The following is a 15,332-nucleotide window of genomic DNA, read 5'->3' on the forward strand; positions in this document are numbered from 1 at the left end:
GATCAGCTAGCACCTTGGGGCCCAGGGGCAGCCAGGAACGGCGCCCCGCCCCCTCTCCCGCCCCCTCGCCCCAGGCCCTGGCCTCCGTGCCCCGCCTCGGGTCGCTCCGGCGTCCCGCCTCAGCCCCGGGTCCCGCCCCACGTGCCCCTCCCTGGCTCGGCCGCGTGCCCGGGCCCCATGTCCCGCCCCCGGTATTCCCTCTCCGCCCCTGTGCCTCGCCCCCGTCCCTCCAGGGTCCCGCCCCGGCCCGGTGCCCGGCTGGGCAGAGCGGCTGCCCAGAGCTGGGGGCTGGTTTTAATAAAGTTGAAAAGGAAAGGATGAAAAGGAGCTGAACAAGCCGCCCGACTGAAGCCCTACGCGCAGGGTGGGAGCGCTTGGGGCGCCGCGACGGCGACCCCGCCGCTTCAAAGGAGCAATTACCCCGGCCCGGGCCGAGGGGAAGCCCGGGGTCCCCGCGGAAGCGCGCGGGGGCGGGCGCCGTTGAATGGCTCGGGCATTGCGCCGCCGCTGAGAGCGGCGACACGCTCAAAGTCTGCTCCCTGGCGACGTCTCAGAGAGCCTTTGACGGGGGCCTCGGCAGGAGGGCTCACCTGCAGAGACGCTCTATAGAGCCTTTGAAACAGCAGCAGCTGCCAGGGGCTGCCGGCCGGGCACCTCGGGGGACGAAGAATGGGGACCGGGCCCTTCGAATGAGAGGCAACTTGGAAACAGCAGGCCTGTGCCAAGCCCGCAGACGGGAAGAAAAGTGCTCTTCGTCGGTTACTCAGCGTTTGAAGGGGACCCTTCCTCAGCTCGGTACCCTCGTGTACATGTCAAAGGAGCCGGGCAGGCGCCGCCCGCTCCCGCGAGTGCGCCTGGGCACCGGAGTGCGGTCGCACTGGGTCCGGCCGGCGCCCCGCGGCTGTGTGCTGACCCCGGGACCGAGGACCGCGCTCGCTCCAGGTCATCGCCCGGACCCCTGGCAACGCTCGCCACACAGAGGGTCGCGGGCGGGCCCTCCCAGCATTTGCTGAGGAGCCGAGCGCTAGGCCCAGCAAGGGGGCCAGGCCGCGGCAAGTCCCCCGCCCCCTCCACCACCACCACCCGAGCCCTGTCCCTCTCAGTCCCCTCAGCTCCAGCGCCTCTCGCCCCGGGCAGGTGTTTTCGGAAACCAGCTCTGCCAGTTCAGGGACCAACGGAACTGGAGCCACAGAGTCCTTTCCTTTCCTGGTTTACCACCCCCTAAAATCCTCGGAAGCATGTAAGCAGCAGTTGACCCCCCAAAAAGCCTAGGCTGTGCCTGCCTCTGCCCTGTGGTTCTGAGCCTGGGGGAGGGACATGAAGCATCAACTCACAGCTCCCCCCGCCACCCACTCATCAGCATCAGCTCACAGTACCCCCATCACCATCAGCTCATGCCCTCCCCCCACATCAGCATCAGCCCACACTCTCCGTGGGAAATGGTGACTGGGCCAGCCCGATACTTGAAAGAGATACCCTCATCCTCCCAGGATCTCATGCCGCTTCTGAAGGCTGCTCCCCCCTGGGCCCCTTAGCTCCATCACTGAATGTTTCCCTCCAATTTCTTATTTTGAAATTCTTTATCTATAGAAAAGCTGAAAGATCATTACAATGAACACTTGTGTACTCTTCACCTGGTCTCCTGAATCATGCACACTTTGTTGGCTGAACTATTTGAAAGTAAGTCGCAGGCATCGTGACTCTTTCCGTGCATTTTCCTATAGAGCCACAGAACCACCTAGAGCACCCAAGCACCTTGATGTTACCACATCAGCACCACTGCCTGCGAAGCCCACATCTTTAATTTCCCATCATTCCATGATATCTTCAGCTTTTTTCCGTCTAGGACCCAGTCAAAACCCACTTTCTGAATTGATCCTCTGCCTCCTTTCTCTGCTGATCTAGAACTGCCCACCCTCTCTGATTTTCCATGGTATGGCATGTGTGTATGCATCTGTGTGTGGATAAGGAGCACACATGTACATTATGTGTGGGTGTCGCTATGCTGCATCATTGTGTGTGTGGACAACAGTGTGCCTGTGCTACTGTGCAGTGTGTGGTGTGCAGTGCTGGGAATCACTTAATATGGTCCTTCTAGCTTCAGTCCTTGTGACTCCCATAAAATGACTGGGTGGGACTCTGCAAATAAGGTGCTTATGGCCCACCAAGGGGATTGGGCAGCTTGCTGCTAAAGCAAATAAGGTGTATAGAACCTTCGATGGTTAAGGTTATATGTCACCTTGGCTGGGCCATGATTTTCAAGTGATTTGACAGTTATGTAATGATGTAATCTAGCAGTTATGCAATGATGTATTTATCCTCCATTTTGTGGCCTGACATAATTATCTTCCATTTTGTGATGGTTGTAAACCCTAGCCTCTATGCCTGTGAAGAGGATTTGAAGCACTTACTGATGAACATCAAAGACCACAGCCTTCAGTGTGGATTACACCTCAACATAAAGGAAACAAAAATCTTCACAACTGGACCAATAAGCAACATCATGATAAATGGAGGAAAGACTGAAGTTGTCAAGGATTTCATTTTACTTGGATTCGCAATCAACACCCATGGAGGCAGCAGTCAAGAAATCAAAAGACTCATCGCATTGGGCAAATCGGCTGCAAAGGACCTCTTTAAAGTGCTGAAAAGCAAAGATGTCACCTTGAAGACTAAGGTGCACCTGACCCAAGCCATGGTATTTTCAATTGCATCATACGCATGTGAAAGCCAGACAATGAATAAGGAAGACCGAAGAAGAATTGGCACCTTTAAATTGTGGTGTTGGTGAAGAATATTGAATACACCACGGACTGCCAAAAGAATGAACAAATCTGTCTTAGAAGAAGTACAACCAGAATGCTCCTTAGGAGCAAGAAAAGCAAGACTGCGTCTTACATACTTTGGACATGTTGTCAGAAGGGATCAGTCCCTGGAGAAGGACATCATGCTTGGCAAAGTACAGGGTCAGCAGAAAAGAGGAAGACCCTCAACAAGGCGGATTGACACAGTGGCTGCAACAGCGGGCTCAAACATAAAAACAATTGTGAGCATGGTGCAGGACCAGGCATTGTTTTGTTCTGCGCTATGAGTCAGAACTGACTTGACGGCACCTAACAACAACATGCCTGTGGTTATGGTCCCATTGCAAGTGAGTTGTCCACTGTGTTAATGAGGCAAGATTAGGGTGGGATGTATCTTGAGTCACCGCCTTACTAGAAGGTGTGACTCAAGTCATGACCCTTAACCCCAGTCACCACACTTACCACTCTTATTCAAGCCATGCCCTTGCTTGAGACACACATTTTATCTTACAAGAGATAAAAGGCTGGGGGGGGGGGGCAGTGGCGGGGCAGTGGCGGGGCACCTCAATACCACCAAGAAGAAGAGATGAGAGCTGTAACACCTGAGACAGCAAAAGACTGAGAGAAGCAGCAGCAGAGAAATGGCAGCAGCAGAGGCAGCAGAACCAGGAGACTGGCAGCAGACACTGGCACTTGTTGGCAGAGATAAAAGAGCTTTAAAACACTTGCCTGAGCAGGGCGGAGGCCAGGCTTGCCCAAGTGAGCGAGGGCCAGAGAGAGGCCTGCCTCGCATCTTGGCTGAGAAGAGGCCGTCCTAATGGAAGAACTGTATCCTGAGCTTTCCCGAACATGAATTGTGAGCTGTTACTTCCCTAATAGACTTCATAATCATGAGTATTTTCTGCGAGTTCCATGTGGCCGTTACAACAAATTATCAAACCCGGTAGAGAAGTAGACAGTGCCGTGGGAGGGATGGTTGGTGTCAGAATTAGAAAAAATGCTGGACAAAAGAGGTGTGTCTGACCTCTGCCTCACAGGAACCAGCTTTGTGCTGATCTTTGTAAAACAATTTATTCATTCAGGTCATGTGTGCACTTGAGACAGTGCCCTGTGTCTATGTACATGTGTGTTCATATGTGGATGCCTGTGTGTATGTGCACATGTGTGAGCACCCGGTGTTTGTGGTTTGTGTATTACAGAGAGGCATTCTTGGCCTGCAAACACCCGGGAGACCAGGGCCTGTGGGCTGGTCTGACCCAGACCCCAGCAGCTGCCAGTGCCTCACTGCTACTCTCCCTGACCTGCCACATGGCCAGCTCTGACCAGCCTAAGAGTGCTGCGTGGCCTGCAGGGAGGATAGCCTGCAGACAGATACAGGAGGACAGGAGGATTAGGCCGGATTACATGCCCCTAGAAGCCTCCCAGCGGCAGCTCAGAGACACAAGGGCCACATCCCAGCCAGGAGCTGCTCCTGCTCCTGAGCTGGTGGGGAGGAAAGCAGACATATTTACGAGAATCCTGCTTCCTGGTGAGTAGAAAGCCTCTCTTAAAAGCGGAGACGTGCTCATCTGCTGACCGCCACATTGGCTGTCCACTAGAGGCCCTGGGCAGCCAAGCAAGAGCCACTGGGGGAGGGGTGCCAGGGCAGAGGTTTGGGCAGGGATGGTCCCAGCTTCTCCTGAAATACCACTGTGGCCTGCTGTGGCTGCATTCCCCCCTCCCCATGCCTTTGCTCCTGGGTGACTGGAGGAGGGAGGATGGAGACAGGTAGGTCAGTTTTCAACTGATAAAACTCACCCCAACACATTTGTGGGAAAGACTGAGTGGAAAACGGGCCAGAGAGGTAAAGACACCAGTCCAGGTCACACAGCCCATGCACAGAGCCAGAACTGGAACCGGTGCACTGACATCCAGCCCAGAGGCTGAAAGCACCTCCCCCATGTTCCCTCCCCTCCCCGCACCTCCCTCCTTGGACCACAGGGCTCTGGCTTCAACCAGCACTTGACACAGCCAGCTCACACCCCTGGTCCTGGAGCTCATCCCTGCCCTGAGTCAGCTCTGAGCTCCAGGAGGGTGGAGCAATGCTGACCTGGGTGGGGTGGGGTTGGTATGGACTGGGCTAGGGAGGGCTGAAGTTAAGGATGCATTCGTTTCTGAAACTACCTTTGTTGAAACCTCAGTGTACCAGCAGTAGTCGGGGACCATCTCAGTCCTCCAGACTGAGGTTTCTCTTTTCTTCCCTGTTTATGATGGTGTATGACTCAGCAAGGAACAAGGGTGTGAGTGACCTCTCAGCTTCCAGGAGAGGGACATTGGGGAGTGGGGGCTGTGCCAATGTCCCTGGGGAGGTGCCTCTCCAAGCCTGACTGTGGCCTCCCCCACCTGTCCCACAGGGGCAGTGGGCAGCTGGGCAGAACTGAGGAGGGGAGCCCCAGTACAGAGTGGCAATGCATCCTCTGGGGATGCCAGGATTCTGCCACTCAAGGCCCCCTCTGGATGCAGGTCTAAAATGGGGAAGACGGCAGGCAATGCTCCCCTTGTTTGTTTTTAAACCCTTCCCCTCCGCATTCCTGGCTGTGTTCAGAGCCACTCCGACTGCTGGGGGCTCCCAGGGTCTTCCTTAGAGAGGCCTAACCCCTGGTGGCAGGCTCAATGAGGATGTGCTGGGCCCTCGGGACAAAGGACACGATTCCAGGTCTCCAGGTAGCCAAGTGCTGCCGCCGCCACCCCCGTGAAGCAATTTTCACAGCCGGGAAGTGCCATTGCATTTTCCAGCTCATTACCCTGCACACAAAGGGCTGATTCCGCGTCTACGTGGATTCCGCAGGTCCCTCCCGCCTGGAGATAGGCACATTGTCCCGGGACACACAGCTTGTTTGCTTGGACCTTTGAACACCGCTGGCATTGTCGGCTCCCTGGGAGAACCGTGCCCAGTGCACGACAACGCCATGGCTGCGATCCTGATTAAAGGGGCCGCAGGCACACAGGCTTCTAGGGGAAGGGGGGGCACTGGGGGACGCTCCCAAGAGGCCATGTCCCCCTCTCAGGCTGAAGCTTGGGTGCGAACTTCTCAGTAAAGAGGTGGCTCCCAGGTGCTGGGCTTGGGGGTCTGGCCTGGGGTACAGAGCAGGGAGGAGACACTGGGGTAGGGGTGGGGGTACTTCAGAAAAGCTGCCCTTGGGAGCCGTGAGCATGTGGCCCAGGCCACAGCTATCCATCTGCCCATGGAGAAGCTGGCCTGTCCTACCCTCTGTGTGGTGGGGTCCCACCTTCCGTGTAGTGGGTGTCACCTCCCACACCAATGCTAATGGGCTGCCCCCACCAGGCGCATTTCCTTGTGGTGCTCCCCTCTAACAGGGAGACAGATCTCTCAGACCCGGAGTGGACCACACCTCCCTGGTTAGGCCGTCGACCTCTCCCAACAGACAGCCAGCCACACACCCTTACCTGGTCTGAGAGGGAGCAGGGATGGGACCACCCCCTCCCAGGATAGGGAAGCTGGCTTGCAGTATCTGCCCTGAGTGGCGGTGTTCACAGGGGGCATCAAGGGGCCAGGCTTCTGAGCTGGAGTTTCCCACCTCCTCTGGGGTGACTGCAAGGCACAGAGATGCTTGCAGTAACTCCTTGTGCCAAACTTAGGACACCCATGGCATGCCTGCCCATTAGGCGGGCTCTCTGCTATTGTGAGACCATAGTAGCTGGACAAAGCCAGCTCTCTTCGAGGAACCAGGAGCAGAGAGTCTGAGACCAGCCGAAGGGGGGTCTGTACCCAGCCAAGCCCCTCCTCATGCCTCAAGGGGGGATCTACTCGTGCAGGAAAGAGGTCCCACAGGGGAGGGGCTGTGCTGTCTGAGAGACAATGGAGGCAGCTTCCTCTATCCACCCCCAGCACACAGAGGGCTGCGCACGTGGGCAGTGCCAGACCAAGCCCCTTGTGCCCCCGTCCCATCCTCACACTGGACCAAAGCACCGGCCGTGGTTTGAGACTGACCTCAGACTGAGTTCCTGCTTCCACACTTCAGGTCCTGGTCACAGGCTTTGTTGTTGTTTTAATTTTTTAAACACCTCAAAAATTACTTCTGTTTGGACTTAAACTACACGGATCTGGGAATGACGAGGATAATCTTCTGAGACCACTGCTGTGGCAGGGGCTGCTCAGCATAAGTGAAGTAAACTGCAGACACCTGGAGGTGACCTGGAGGTGACCTGGAGGCTGGGAGGCGCTGAGGCAGGTGGACACACAGTCCTGCTGAGGGCAGAGGGATAACAGAGCTGGCCCCACTGGGGAGTCCCATCTGTCAGGTGAAACCTGGGGAGGTTGGTAGGGACTCTGCCTTTCTATGCCCAGGGCTTGAGGACTCCATCCTCCACAAAGCTGCCCTCTCTCATTTGTTTGCAGAATAACCATGTGAGCACCCCCTCCACACAGGAAACCCCACATGGCTCATGAGAGGTGCCTGCCAGGTGAGGTATGAAATGTCACAGTCCTCTGGAAGACAGCCTTGCAATTCCTTAGACAGCTAAACATAGGTTTACCATACAATCTAGCAATCACACTCCTAGATATTTACCCAACTGTAAATAAACTGTACCTAAAAACCTACACTTGGATATTTATAGCAGCTTTATCCATAATTCCCCATATTGGAAGCATCTAAAATGTCTTCCAACAAGTGAATGGAAAAACTCTGATACATGCAAACAGTGGAGTATCACTCAGTGATAAAAAGAAATGTGCTATGAAGCCATGAAAAGACATGGAGGAAGCTTAAATACACATTGCTAAGTAAAAGAAGTCAGTCTGCAAAGGTTACATACTGTATGAGTCCAACTACATGACATTCTGCAAAAGGCAAAAATATAAACAATAAAAGATCAGAGGTTGCCAGGGATTTGAGAGGCGGGAGGAGAGGAAGAGCAGTTGGGTCACAGGGCATTTCTAGGGCAGTGAACTATTCTATATGACACTGTGATGGTGGATATGTGATGTTACTCATTTGTCAGAATCCATAGGACTGTACAACACAAAGAGTGAACCCAATGTAAACCGGGGACTTTAGTTAGTAATGGTGTACCAATATTGGATCACCAACTGTAACAGATGCACCACACAAGTTCAAGGTGTCACTAATAAGATGAGCTGTGTTTGTGAGGACGGGGGTATATTGGGTGCAGTGGCTAAGAGCACTCAGCTGTGAACCAAAATGTCAGCTGTTTGAACCCACCAACCACTCTGAGGGAGAAAGATGTCACAGTCTGCTTCTGTAAAGATTCACAGTCTTGAAAACCCTATGGGGCAGTTCTACTCTGTCCTATACAGTCGCTATAAGTTGTGGGATGACATCAAGAAGTTCATACATGAAGAAAGCAAAAGGTTATTAAAAAGAATAAAAGACCAAAATGGGTGTCAGAAGAGACTCTGAAACTTGCTCTTGAATGTACAGTAGCTACAGCAAAAGGAAGATATGATGAAGTAAAAGAGCAGAATAGAAGGTTTCAAAGGGCAATCAAGAAGACAAAGTATCATAATGACATGTGCAAAGACCTGGAGTTAGAAAACCAAAAGGGAAGAACACACTGGGCATTTCTCAAGGTGAAAGAACTGAGGAAAAATTCAAGCCTCAAGGTGCAGTATTGAAGGATTCTATGGGCAAAAAATTGAACTACTCAGGAAGCATCAAAAGCAGATGGAAGGAATACAGAGTCACTATACCAAAAAGAATTTGTGGACATTCAACCATTTCAGGAGGTAGTATATGATCAGGAACTGATGGTACTGAAGGAGGAAGTCCTAACTGCACTAAAGGCATTGGTGAAAAACTGGGCTCCAGGAACTGACAGAATACCGACTGAGATGTTTCAACAAACTAATGCAATGCTGGAAGGGCTCACTCATCTATGGCAAGAAATTTGGAACTGACTGAAAGAGATCTGTATTGGTACCCATTCCAAAGAAAGGTGATTCAACAGAATGCAGAAATTATTGAACTAAATCATTTATATCACATGCAAGCAAAATTATGCTGAAGATAATTTAAAAACAGTTGCAGCAGTACATTGACAGGGAGTTACCAGGAATTCAGAAGAGTATGTAGAATGAGGCATATCGTTGCTGATGTCAAACAGCTCTTGGTTGAAAGCAAAGAATACCAGAAAGATGTTTACCTGTGTTCTATTCACTATGTAAAGGCATTTAACTGTGTGAATCATAACAAATAATGGATAACATTGCAAAGAATGGGAATTCCAGAACACTTCATTGTGCTCATGAGGACCCTGTACGTAGATGAAGAGGCAGTTGTTCAAATAGAACGAAGGGATATTGCGTGGTTTAAAATCAGGAAAGGTGTGCCTCAGGGTTATATCTTTTCACTGTACTTATTCGATCTGTATGTTGAGCAAATAATCTGAGAAGCTGGACTCTACGAAGAAGAACAGGGTATCAGGATTGGAGGAAGACTCATTAACAAGCTGTTAATGAGACAACCTTTCTTGCTGAAAGTGAAGAGGACTTGAAGCACTTATAGATGAAGATCGAGGACTACAGCTTTCAGTATGGATTACACCTTAACATAAAGAAAATAAAAATCTTCACAACTGGATCAAAAAGCAACATCATGAGAGATAGAAAAAAATTAAAGTTGTCAAGAATTTCATTTTACTTAGATCCACAATCAACACCACAGAAGCAGCAGCCAAGAAATCAAAAGATCCATTGCATTGGGCAAATCTGCTGCAAAAGACCTCCTTCCTCTTCAAAGTGTTGAAAAGCAAAGATGTCACCTTGAAGACTAAGGTGAACCTAATCCAAGTCTTGGTCTTTTCGATTGCCTCATATGCGTGTGAAAGCTGGACAGTGAAAAAAGAAGATTGAAGACGAATTGACACCTTTGAATTATGGTGTTGGCAAAGAATATTGAATATATCGTGAACTACCAGAAGAATGAACAAATCTGTCTTGGAAGACGTACAGCCAGAATGCTCCTTAGAAGCAAGGATAGAGAGACTTTGTGTCACGTACTTTGGACATGTTATCAGGAGGGACCAGCCCCTGGAAAAGGACATCGTGCTTGGTAAAGTAGAGGGCCAGCAAAAAAGAGAAAGACCCTTGACAAGATAGGATGACACAGTGACTGAGATGGGCTCAAACATAGCACCAACTGTGAGGATGGTGCGGGGCCAGGCGGTGTTTCATTCTTTTGTACACTGTGAGTCCACAGTGCCTAACAACAACAATGACGTGCATTGGAATCGACTCAGTGGCAATGGGTTTTTTTTTTTTTTCTGGGTACTATCTGCCCGACTTTTCTGTAAATCTAAAATTGCTCTAAAAAATAAAGTCTATTAAAAATAGAAATTAAAAAAATTAAATGACTCAGCCTCCACCTTAAGAAACCAGAAAGAGGAGCAAGCACAACCAAAGTATAAAGAAGAAAGGAAGCAATGAAGATCAGAGTGGAAATCAATGGAGTAGAAAACAGGAAAACAATAGAGCCTGTCAATGGCTACGCACAGTAGGTGCAGGCCATCCTTCTGTCTCTGGGGGTTTGTACTGGAGCTGTGCTCCCAAGGCACCAGGCACTTCATACCACATTACAGGGTTTTCCAGGTTGAGACCAGGACTAACCATGGTACCCTATGGGCCTTTGAGGCTGAGAAAAGCTAAAACTTCAGTGGGGCTTGGCTTCTGGAGGCCCCAAACCACCCTGCCTACCTTATCATCATCTGCTGAGTGGTGGTTTTTTCCCTTTTTTTCAAACATTACCAAAGTTATTAATCTTCAAAATAAAACAAATACTTACAATCCAGAAATGCCAGAGTAATGTCCTATAAACATATGAGTTTCCTGTGCACCACCCCAGCTGCCCCCCACTACCCTACATAGCAAGCCTCTTCCAGGAAGGAGGAGGTAGCCCCTTTCTGCACCGCGAGTGGTCCCCAGCCCTTCCCCGAGCTGAGAGTTCAGACCCCATGGGCACAGGAAGTCACCTGGTGGCCACCTCTCTGGGGACCAGTCAGGAGGTTCACTGAGGGGGAGGGGGGACAGGGATGGACCTCTTACTCGATTGGATGACCCAGAAGGGGCCCAGTTTGGGAGGTCAGGTTACCTGGGCCCCATGGACAGTGGCCTGGGGACAAAGCCCTGGGCTGTACCCAACCCTCCTATCCAGACAGGGCTTGGGGTCAGGCCCAAGCTCCTCAGGGATGTGAAGAAGACAAGCAGGAGGAGAGAAGCCTTGTCCAGGCCCAGACCCATCCCCTTAGAAAGCCAGGTCAGCCTTCATGGTCAGCAGTGAACAGGTGGAACAAGGCCAGGGGCTCCCAGTGTGGCCCAGCTGTGTAGTCTGCATGAGGTCTTGCAGTCTCACCTGGCCCTGCAGCTGTGCAGAAAGCAGCCTCTGTCCACTCGCCATGTCCGGAGGAAAAGCCCAGGTGAGCTGGAGCAAGTGAGAGTATGGGGCAATGCCCTTCACATCAGCCCAGGGAGGTGAGGGTGCCCACATCCCCAAAGACCCCTATGATGACCCTCTCCTGGAGGGACCCCAGATTTGCCACACTCCCCCCTACATTCTGGCCCTGACCAGCAGTGACTAGTACATGAAGTCTCCAGCCAAAGGCCACTGCCTGATGAGTTGGAGCCTGTAGAGCTTGCCCAGGCACCAGGCAAGAGCACACCTTGCCTGGCCCCAAGCATGCCATCCCCCATCCCTGGCTTGCAGAGGCTCTGGCCCAACTAGGCCAGGGTTGGTCCAGGAATCTGTATGTTCAAGGGGATGGTTTCCAGGACAAATCTGGAAACACTGGGTGGGAATTCACATTAGCACCTCCCACCCCTGCGAAGGCCAGGACTCCAGGGTTCTGGGGGAGACAGAGAACAGTGCCTCTACCCCAAGAGATGCCATAGAAGGGGTTGGAGGGTGTGTGCCCTGCACTACTGCCCAGACACTGTGCCGAGGGCCATCAGAGTTTGCATGCCAGGTCTCCTGTAACAGGAGCATCTGGTCACACCATTCACCAGCCCAGCCAGTGCCAGTCCCCCAACCCCAAAACTCTAAGCCCCATGCAGGCTCTTCTTGGGAGAGAGTCCTCCTCTCTCAGCCCTCTCCCATCTCCTGGTCACCCCACCATCCACCTGACATGCTGCAGGACGTCTGCACCCGGTGAAGGCAGGGTCCAGGTCTCCTTTCTGGGCAAACCAGGGGAGCATCAGGCTTTGGGAGGGACATCCCCAGGAAATAAGAGCTGGAAGTTAGTGGATAATCCCTCCTACCAGCCCCTCCTACCAGTGGAGATTCAGGAGGAAGGGGGGAGGCGTTGCATAAGAGAAGAAAAGGTGGGGAGAGAAGACTGGAGTAACAGGAAAGAGCAAGAGAGAGACAGAGACACAGAGAGAGAAGGTGGCAGAGATAGAGAGAGGGAGGCAGGAAAGACAGAGAAGGTACACAGAGGAGGTGGCCTTTAGGGCTGGCAGAACAGAGCCCAGGCTCTCAGCATCTGGCCCCACCCAACTCTTCATCCTCGCAGAAGCCAGAGAAGCCTCCTCAGGCTCAGGGTTCAGTTCCTGCCCTGCCCTAGACTCCTGCTTCCAAGCAGCGACCTGAGGCCTAAGTTGGGCATCTAGGCCCAGGAGGTGCCTGCAGGGGCGGCCCAGCCAGCGGGCAGTGTCCCCAGAGTAAACAGTGTCAGTTGAGTCCTCTCAGGGGCAGACACCTTGTGTCACTTTTTCCACACTGTGGTTTACTGGGTCAGCACCCTGGCATAGTTTGGAAAGAGGAGCCAGTCACAATCAGCCTCAGGGACTGTGACAAGTGGCAGAAGCTGGCCCAGGGGGTGCCCGGGGGACCCACACAGGGCAGCTCAGAGCTGGTGCAGGAGTGAAGACCCCAGGCCTCCGCAGCACCCTGCCATCTGCTGCCTTTGACCTGTGGCTCATTGGAGGTCTCCTCTGCAGGCCTGGAGTTGGAGATGGGAGCAGGCACCCCCAGACCCACGCCTCCCACCCCTAGGCAGCATGCGAAGGAAAGAGTAGAGTCAGCAGGTCTGGTCCAAACTTGGTGAGATCACTCTGAGCCTCCTTCCCACCCCCCCTGCAACAAGAGGGGGTGATAACAGGTGGTTCAGAGGGTGTCTTATTTTCCTGGGGCTACTGTAACAAGGTACCCCAAACCTGGTGGCTTAGAATAATACAAATTTATTATCTCACTGTCTGGAAGTCAGAGGTCCAAAATGGGTCTCATAGGAGTCCAAAATCAAGGTGGCAGCAGGGCTGGTTCCATCTGGAGGCTCCAGGGGAGGGGGGACCCTTTCTTTGTCTTTGCAGCTCCTAAAGGCCACCCACGTTCCTTGGCTTGTGGCCCCTCCTCCATCTTTGAGGCCAGCAGTGTAGGGTGAGTCCTCCTTGCCTGCATCTCCTGATTCTCTCTCTCCTGCCTCCCTCCTCGACATCTAAAGACCCTGCGATTACATCCTCCCATGCCCCATTGTAATCCAGGAGGATCCCTCTATTTTAACTCAGCTGATCAGCAGCCTTAACTTTATCTGCAACCTAAGCTCTCTTTTGCAACGTATTCCCAGGTTTGGGGATCGAGGATGTAGGTATCTTTGGGCACTGTTATGTACTGAGTAAGGAGCTCCAGTGGCGCAATGGCTGAGCACTCAGCTGCTAACAGGAAAGGCTGGCAGTTCAAACCCACCCAGTGGCTCATCAGGAGAGAGACCCGGCCATGTGCTCCCGTAAAGGTTACAGCCTGAGAGACACTATGAAGCACGTGGGGCCACTACGAGGCGGACTTTAGCAACGACAACACGTACCGGATGAACACCTGTGTGTCCCTGTGGACAGAGGGCCTGCTCGATAAAGGTGACTTTCTCCCTTGGTTTCCTTCCTTCCTGAAGCTCAGCACATGCTTCAGCCCTGGCTAGTCGTGGTGAGTTGGCAGAGAAGGCTGCAGATGAGATGGGGAGCAGGAGGAGCCCATGAGGGAACGGCGGTCACAGGACCAGGCCCCTGGAGCTGCCCCACTGGCCACCCAAATCCTTCCTCTCCAGCCCCAGCTTTATTGGAGGCTTCCAGGCTAGGCCCTGTGAGCAATAGAGCCTGTCCCTTCTGTCACAGCCCAGCTCCCTCCACCGGCCCACGTCTGGCCTGGCCGGAGCCGCAGGCAGAGCACCGCTCTGTGTTTAGAGCCATTTCCCAACAAGCTGATCAGGAAAAGTCAAAGGCTCCAACAAATGCCTGCAGGCTCCCAGGATGCACCGGCAGCTACGTGGGCCACAGCCAGCAATGGTCATGTCAGAGGATGAACCATAAGCCGATGGTTTCCAGAGATGTTTTTCCCTGGAGGAGAAACAGTCTGGAAAACAGACCTTCGAAAGAGGCCCTGAGGGCAGAAGCCCCTGGGAGTCAGCTGCCCTCACAAGACCCTAACAGGCAGCACTCTCTTCCTGAGGGAGAAAACCACTGACTGCGCTGGCTGCTCGATGACAGTGAGGCGTGTATGGACTTTTCCCATCAAGACCTGGGCACAAGTGATTGCTATTCAAAAGGGCATATATCATGTTCCCCAATAACGTGGTGTCACTGTCCCTCATGGGCACCATCTAGTACTAAGTGTGACCTCGGTCACACAGCAACAAACACACCTCTGGGTCTAAGCTTCAAGACTAAAGAGAGAGCATTTCTTTTGTAATCCTACTAAATCCCAAACTTATCCCTATTAAAAAAAAAAAATCCTACAAAACAAAAACGCTCCTAAGAAAACTGTCCCTGTGTCTTAACTGCCATGGGTTCTCGGGGGTAATGACTAATTTCCTCTCCATAAAGTCAGCACCAAAAGGAGCCCTGGTAGTGCAACGGTTAAGTGCTCAGCCACCCGGTGGCTTCGAAGGAGAAAGACCTAGTGATCTGCTCCCACAAAGACTACAACCTAGAAAACTCTGTGGGGGCAGTTCTGTTCTGTCACTTGGGGTCACTGTGGGTCAGAATCAACTTGATGGCACCCAGCAACAACAAAGTCAGCACCAAGGAGCCATGAAGACTCAGGAAGGAGACCTGTCTGGGTCTTTGCTTGGCTCCCTCATCCCTCTCACAGCTCAAAAGGCCCACCTGTGTGGGGTTCTGAGCTTCTCAGAGGTGAAGGTAAGCACTGAGCAAGAGCTAGGTCACGACGGGAAACAGTACCACTTGCATTGCTGACGATATCTGCAGAGTGGGAGACCACAGGCAGCAGCCCTCAGGGCTTCGCCATGTTTCAGGGCATAATCCAGACTTGGTGGGGGCGGGGGGCACTGACAGCAAACAATGATATTGCACCCAGCCACCACTGAGCCGACCAGCGTCCTTGGCCAGGACATTTCAACACAGACATCTTCCTCCCTCCTGATGGCCAGACAGAATTCAGTGGCCTTTGCATGTGGGTGGCAGTTTCTGCCCAGAGTCACCATGTTCACAGAAGACGGGTCCCTTTCTCCTCCCACTGGCCCATCCCAGGGCCTCTGCTGGCTGGGCTGGAGCAGGGCCTGGGGAGC

Source organism: Loxodonta africana, chromosome 16 (genome assembly GCF_030014295.1).
Source record: "Loxodonta africana isolate mLoxAfr1 chromosome 16, mLoxAfr1.hap2, whole genome shotgun sequence".
NCBI lineage: Eukaryota > Metazoa > Chordata > Mammalia > Proboscidea > Elephantidae > Loxodonta > Loxodonta africana.